Source organism: Ambystoma mexicanum, chromosome 5q, assembly GCF_040938575.1.
Source record: "Ambystoma mexicanum isolate Mex_15411 chromosome 5q, UKY_AmexF1_1, whole genome shotgun sequence".
Classification (NCBI taxonomy): Eukaryota; Metazoa; Chordata; class Amphibia; order Caudata; family Ambystomatidae; genus Ambystoma; species Ambystoma mexicanum.
Genome location: NC_090933.1, coordinates 800,658,516 through 800,666,291, shown reverse-complemented (window position 1 = coordinate 800,666,291; position 7,776 = coordinate 800,658,516). Strand labels below are relative to the sequence as shown.

At 44.5% G+C, this 7,776-nt stretch overlaps 1 long non-coding RNA gene across 1 annotated transcript; it reads right to left on the bottom strand.

The window, feature by feature from the left end:
* Positions 1-2,263: 2,263 nt before the first annotated feature.
* On the bottom strand, positions 2,264-5,784 carry LOC138497673 (uncharacterized). Its single transcript, XR_011278635.1, has 4 exons — positions 5,721-5,784; positions 5,270-5,337; positions 2,624-2,717; positions 2,264-2,492 (listed from the first exon to the last, which is right to left on the bottom strand). It is a non-coding gene; the product is annotated as an uncharacterized lncRNA (long non-coding RNA).
* Positions 5,785-7,776: the final 1,992 nt, after the last annotated feature.

Sequence of the window (7,776 nt, the reverse complement as noted above, 5' to 3'; positions counted from 1 at the left end):
ATATGGTAGTGTGGGGAAGTGCCAACCAGACTGGCTGGAGTCTTCTCAACGACCATATGTTGTGGGTTTGCCTGTGGGTGGGACCTGGGTGAATGGAGTGTGTGACAAATATACATTCTATGTTGTGGCTGTCTAGTATCTGGTGGTTGACACAATGGTTGAGACAGCCCTGCCCGAAACCGGTATGAATGCAGCTTGGAGTGTTGAATGGCTTGGTTCCAATACAAAAAACTTGTTGTGAGTGTCTGGAGAGAAGTGAATGGCCTGAATGCCCCGTGTGCCTGCCTGCATGAATGACCGTAGTCGTGATTGGATGCTTGAGTGTGACCCAGCGGAATGAATGGGAGATCAACAGTATATCTGGGGACCTCTCACTGCTAGGAATCATGTTCAGAAGCTGGAAGTCCACTACGACGAGTAACTGAAGCTTGATCTTAAAACCCTGCTGGACGAAAAGAATTGCTGTTGCTCTCCTTCGCAATCTGAAAGCTGCTGTGCTTCAAGAACTGACCCAGAGAGGACCTGGTAAGGCGCCCACTTCCTGAGCTACGAGGGCCCATCGTGCACAGCGGATCTTTGCCTAAACTCCCTGGTAGACAGACCTTTGACAGGCTGCCGACGCGATACGGGGATTGCTGTGGAACTCCAAGAAGAAGCACCCAGACTGTTGTCTGACACTGTCGACAACCGCCGTCGCCGACTGGAGCCGCCGTGCTCCCGTTGCCCAAGAACTTCATTGATCCAAGGACGCTCTTGTCCGCATCGTCGTCGCTGTATCCTGCTGGAGAAGGCCTGACTGTCGACGCGTGGAGGAGCATCCACCGGTGGGTTTCCCGCCACCCAAAGACCACAGAGACGCCGACGACTCGACGCCCTTGCTGGGCCACAGTTCTTCAACTCTTTGCGATCCAGAACTATCGACACCCAGGTGCCCCGCATGCCTCTTCCTGGCAGGACGTTTATGCTTCCCCGTCAACGAACACCGATAGGAACGACACGGCCACTTCACTGTCATAGCTCGACCTGTTCTCCGTCAGACGTTCGACGACCCGTGACTCCTGCCTGAAAGGGAGGACACTCAAGAAGGGCCGTTGATTCTCCGACGCAGAACACTACAACGCCAAGGTACTTTGGGGTTGCAGAACTATTGGAAAGTCTTCTGTGAACAATGTATGGACTGGGCTTGTATCATTCTTCTACAGGTTGCCCAGGTGGGGGGGGATCTCCACACAGAACTGTGTATAGGTAATGGGGCCAGTATTCTGCCAATTGCTCAACCATCTTGCTTTCCTTCCTCTCTCTACTGCTGGTTTCCTCTTTATTTTGGTCTGTGTGTCATTCTGACCGTATGTACTTTAATGAGATCTGATAACGTTAGTGGTACCACTTTAGAACTGTATATATTTACCATTGTTGATTTTCAGAGTACAAAGTGAGTTATCGTGATCGTGTATATGACCTTGAATATTAATTATATAAAGACTATGTTTTAACCGATACAGTGTCTGGACATTCCTTTGTGGGTGCTTGGGGTTACACTGTACTTAAGAACCAGCTCGCATCACCTCCTGAGAAGCTAGGCCTTGATTGCTCAACCACGATACCAATAATAGAGAATATTGGCAGGGGTCCTCTGTGCCTCTCCTCTACCATATAGAGAGCAGAAGTACAGACCCCCTCTCCGGTCTTTACACCTATTGCATTCATTGATGCTGCCTGTAAAAGGTTTGCATCTATCCTGTTATCACATGTGAATGAGTGGATGTCCATCTCCCATCATTTAAACAGACTTCACACTGGTTTTAGAGTAGATCACTCTACAAATCTAAATGGATTGGTAATGTGGGCCATTCAGGAATCGTAAGTCACAACAAATTGAAGTCGAAAGGTGGTCGCCTTAGGTCTATACGCTAGTCTTTATAACACACAAATGACAGAAGAATAATTGTTAAAAAGTTATTCCTACAGCTGGGTCCCTAGCGATATTTGGTTAGCCCTATGTGTAAGGAACCTCCTACAGAGTCTATACCAGCCCTCGTATGTGCTGGTGTGCAGCCTACAAATGAGGTGTCGAGGTCCTGACCCTTTCCTCTCTCACTACTTTCCTAAATTCTAAAAAGTAAGTGCACACATGGTGGGGGTCGGTTTTAGTCTTTAATGGTACCGCCTCCAGTATGTATGTCTCATTGAAGGTAGCACTATGACCTCTTAGGTCAAATAATATTTAAAAAGCTAGTTTAGCTAGATATAAGTAGCTGTGATCATTTCCTTAAACGAGCCCTTTCATCTATGTATGGGGGGTATCGGAGCCTGGGTTATCAATCCAGTACTGCTTAGGTAAAAGTCAACCGGTTTCAGCGGGATTAGTTTGTAGCTGCTTTCTTCAGGACGAATACTTGTAATTGTGGTATTTTACGTGCAATCTCCAAATCTTGAAGGTGAAGAGGATATCCTTGGGTGTCCAATGGGCTTATTGGGTCAATCCCTAGGTCCTACAAGGTTAAAAAGACAAGAAAGACAAGTGGGACTGTCATCAGTCTTAAGCTGCTTCTAATATAAAGTTTCTACTGTTCATATGTGGAGTTTATTTGTCCACATGTTCTTGGGGTAAGTGACTTCTTACCTGTATTTGGTGCAGGGCTCTCTATGTTTTCCTGTTATAAGGTGAGCAATTCCTGGGCTCAGCTAGATTCCTGTAGTGTGTTCCTTACTGGAATCTGTGAATAAATGGGTAATTTATACTAATATCCCATTCACCATGCGCCTGGACCGACCACCATCTTATCACTTTCACTATCAACAAAAACAAACAAAATAATGTGCCCCCTCCCAACGCCCCACCCAAGAAACAGCAAAAACATCACAGTAGAGAAACTCATCCCTCTACTCCAACCCATCATCGACTTCTCACCCGCCATCACCAATCCCACTGAGCTAGTAGACCTCTACAACACAACTATTCTCAAAGTCATAAACACTGTAGCACCACTCAAACTAAGGAGAGCCAAACCCCGCGCGCATCTCAACTCTTGGTTCACACCCGAAATAAGAACCCTCCGTAAAATCAAAAGACAAACTGAATCAGCATGGAAACAGTCTCCATCCGCCAACTATAAAATATCCTACTCCATAGCCTCCAACACATACAAATCTGCCATCATCCAAACTAAAAAAAATATGTACAATGAAAGAATCTGTAATGCCAAATCCAACACCAAAGAGCTCTTTAATATCCTAATAGACCTCGAATCCCCATCCCCCATCCAAGACACATGTACCAAAGACACCTACTGGTGCACCAAAATACAAGAAGCACTCCTAGGCAAAATTGCCATACTACAAGCCAAAATAGAGTTAAAAAAAGAAAGTCTCACTTTCACAGACAAGCCCATTGCTCCCACCCACAACTCACATCTGGACGGAAATAACTTATTTAAATTCTTCACCATCACCACCACTGAGGTTGAAGACATAATCGATTCATTGAAACCCTCCAAATGCCAAGGCGACATCTGCCCTGCGCCAATTATCAAAGACGCAGCCAAACATCTTGCCCCATTTATCACATCTCTCATCAACACATCCTCCACCTCCAGCATAGTACCCAACAACCTCAAGGACTCCTGGGTTTTACCTCTACTCAAGAAACCTACGTTAGACCCCAGCATCCCTACGAACTACAGACCAATCACCAGAGTACCCTTCCTTCTAAAAATCCTTGACCGAGCCGCCTACTTGCAAATCCAGAACCACCTAGAGAAAAATAATTTACTAGGACTAAGACAATCGGGCTTCTGGCCCAAACACAGCACTGAGACAGTCCTGATAGATCTCAAGACACAAATGGACAACCTCAAAGACAACGGCAAGTTAGCCCTTCTTCTCCTCCTCGACCTGTCAGCTGCCTTTGATTTTTTAAATCACGATATTCTTTGTAAACACCTAGCCTCAGCAGCCAACTTCTCTGACAAAGCTAATGCCTGGATTCAGTCCTTCTTGAACAATAGATCCATGAGGGTTTTTGCCACGACAGCCTCTGCCGAACCAGCCCCTGTTACATTCGACGTTCCCCAAGGCTCATGTGTTTCACCCACGCTCTACAACATATTCACAAAACCCCTCTTCAACATACTGGACCATTTGGGTGTCATCTACACGAACTACGCAGATGACACTCAAATACTCATCCCACTAACAGGAGACTACGCCACTGACAACACAGTACTCAACAACATCTATTCCATTATTCAAGAATGGATGGGCAAACATGGCCTGTGCCTCAACGATGACAAGACCGAGCTTCTGCTCCTAGGCTCCCAATCCAGACTCAATAACCTTGACAAACTTTACCAGACCTTCACCATTGACGGCAACATCATTACCGTCTCCAACAGCGTCAAAACGCTATCTCATCTTCCTCCGCTTACACATGTAAGCTCATCAACGCCAGCAGACCCTACCTCTCGACTCGCAACTGCAACACCCTAGCAAGAGGACTGGTACTCTCTAAAGTCGATTACTGCAACACCCTGTACTTGGGTACTAGCCAAAAGAACATTAATAAGTTGCAAGTTATCCAGAATAACGCACTAAGAGCAGCTTTGAATATAACCAAACATGAACACATTTCGGACGCCAGACGATCCTGTCAATGGCTATCGATATCCCAGAGGATCGAATACAAAACACTCTCCCTTACTCACAAATGCTTAACCTCCCAAGCACCTAGATACCTCTCAGACAATTTCACACACCACACCACATCCCGTCCAACCAGATCAGCCCAATCACACTGCCTAACCATCCCGAGATTCAAACTCTAAAAAGCAGGCGGCACAAGCTTCCCTGTGCTTGCCACTAAATTGTGGAACTCTCTACCTATTAATCTCAGATCCAAACCCTCCTTTCATAGATTCAGACACAATGCCATAACCTAGATACTGGCTAAAGAAGCCTAGAATTCCAACTTATCATTGTATTTACTGTAATTAATGCCTGCTTATCCTGCGCTTTCTCTAATCTTGTAAATATATGATAACTGTGTATACTATCAGCAACTTTCTTATTATGCTGTGACAATTTGTACTGTCTACCTACTGAACATGTAATTTCTTGGCTACTTCTGTAACCATGCCAAGCGCCTGGATGCCCCAGGGCCAGGCGGCGCTATACAAATAATAAACTAAACTAAACTAAACTCATGTTCTATTAAATTCTGCCACAAGGGGAAGTATAACAAAACAAGACAAGACACAACAAGCCTATTCACCTGTCTTCACTGTGTGGTCTTGTTAGAGTGAAGGTACAGGATCGTTTCCTCTGTGTTTAGAGTTCATCCTGAAAGAGACGACAGAGTCCCATTAGGCTTGATACCTATGTGCCTATATTGCAGATTAGTTGTACATTGTTGTTTCTGATGCAAGTATAAGGTACAATTACCCCTCTTTGTCTGCAAGGTGCCCATGTATCTATGTCACTGTTAATGATGCCAATACAGTGCCAGGTACAACATGGTGCAGATGTAAAGCCAAGTAAGCACTCTATCCGAATGTTGAGCCGTTCTTCTGAACCCAGTCAGCCCATATTTCTATGCCTAATATGTGGCAGTCCATATGTAATTGATGGCGGCATTTCTGCGATACTTTTCATTTAAATGTGACATAATAAGTCGCCATGCTATGAAGGACTGAGCGAGTTATAACGATTTACCTGCTGCTTACCTTAGTAATTACTTTACGGGTGCCGCGTCTTGTGCGTCGGATGTTGTTTCGGACGCCATATTGGATGGCTGTTTGTTTATAAAGCGGCGTCGTGGTCACATTACCGCGTTCCTAATATGTTTCAAAAGTTTGTGAAGCGGTAGCTTAAACTTGGGGTTATTTTTCTATCTACGCGGGTGTGTCTGTGTATACGTGTATTTCATATTACATGTTCCCATGTCCCCGCATATCGATCCATGGGATGACTACCAATCTGTTCCAAAGGATGATGGGAGATGTAGTCCGGTGCTGCCTTCCGTGATTCCCTTTATACGTGGTGTGTTGTGGCTAACCAGCTTAGCCACTCATGCGGTCTTGTATAATATTGGTTAATGTATTTAGCATGTCCCAGTGGTTGATGGGATTCGTAGTCTTCTGGATGAGGTGTGTTGTTGTTAACAGGCTTCACCACTCACGTGGTCTTGCATATTACTGATCAACATGTTTAGCATGTCCCAGTGGTTAATGGGATTCGTGGTCTCATGCTACTTACTATGATTCACTCGTGTGCGGTGTATTGTTATTTGGGGATTTAAAAAGCCTGCATGCTGTTCTGGATGTTGTTTCACATTTTCTAAATATTTAACAGTATCCAGGAATTTTTACATAAGGTAATCCCCTCAAATGCTTGGAGGTGGACCTAAAGTAGCTCTATTGACACTAAGATATGTTACAGTACACAAGGGATGGGTGTATCGCTTTGATACAATCTGTTCTGCATGTGGAGTCTTGTGGGCCATTTTGGCCATAGATCTGTAAGTGTTGTATATATGCCTACTTGATCCTTAAGAGTTAGTGTAGGCCTGGGGTTTTTACGGAGGAGAAATCTATGTAACATGAATAGACGTGTGTACAGCTTTCAACCGTCTTATCCGTAATCGCCTATGGGCTAAATTGGCAAAATGGGGTATCCCAGGAGGACTGCTGAGTCTAATCATGGCCCTTTACGACAATGAAACCTGTGTAGGCTTAAGACAAGGATGTTTGCTAGCTGCTTGTCTCTTCAATTTATATGTCTCAGACATCAGAGAGTTTTTGGAAGATGGGGACCTGGTAACCCCGAAACTGGGTGAATTGTGCATCCCATGGATGTTTTTTATGGATGATTTTCTGCTTCTTGACTGCACCAAAGTGGGCCTACAACACCTGATTAATAAATTTGCAGAGTTTGCGTCTGGAAACAGATTAATTGTGAACCCCAGGAAGACCCGCATTTTGGTGCTGTGGAGAACACGGAGAAGGAAAAGGTTGAGTTGTAGTATGGAAGGTTTGTCCATAGAGAGTACCTTGAATGTTTTATATTTGGGTTTCCCTATAATGGCCCAACCTTCTGGCTGCGGACTCTGTGCCTTCTTTAAACAGAAAGCTCTACCTTTATCTAACTAGATGACAAAACTAGACAGAAAATGTTGACGTTTCTATTTGAAACCCTCAATTTCCTTTTATGAGGGTAAAATTGTGCCAAACTGATATATGGGATGGAGTTGCACTATGCTAAGCTTCAGAATTTCTGTGAAATACTGGAGGGAAGGTTGTGGAGGCGGACGCTGAAGTTGCCTAATAATATTACAATGGCTGCAATTAGGTACGAATTAGGTGTAGTCTTGTTTCAGGCTATACCTAATTCGTACCTAATTGCAGCCATTGGAATATGGAATTACCCCCAGTAAGTTTGTGGCTATTATTCAGGATGTATGTGACCAATCCTTACGTGATCTTGACTCAGATGGAGAGACTCTGGTAATGAATCCAGATAAGATAAAGCGATTGTTCTATGAGAAGGATTGAATTGTAACTATGGACAAATTCCACTCCTACCCCTCTTTGAGCCATTTACAGTGGGAGCACACAATTTGGGGGGTTATCCCACCCCTTTTTCTGCAATTCCCGAACCAATACTATCGGACAATCCTTCTTAAATTACTTATCTATCCAAACCGTGAGGTGCTGCTCAGAAGGAAAACAATAGGCCTGGTAAACCCCTTTTGCTGATTCTGTGAAAGGGTCGGGGAAACTG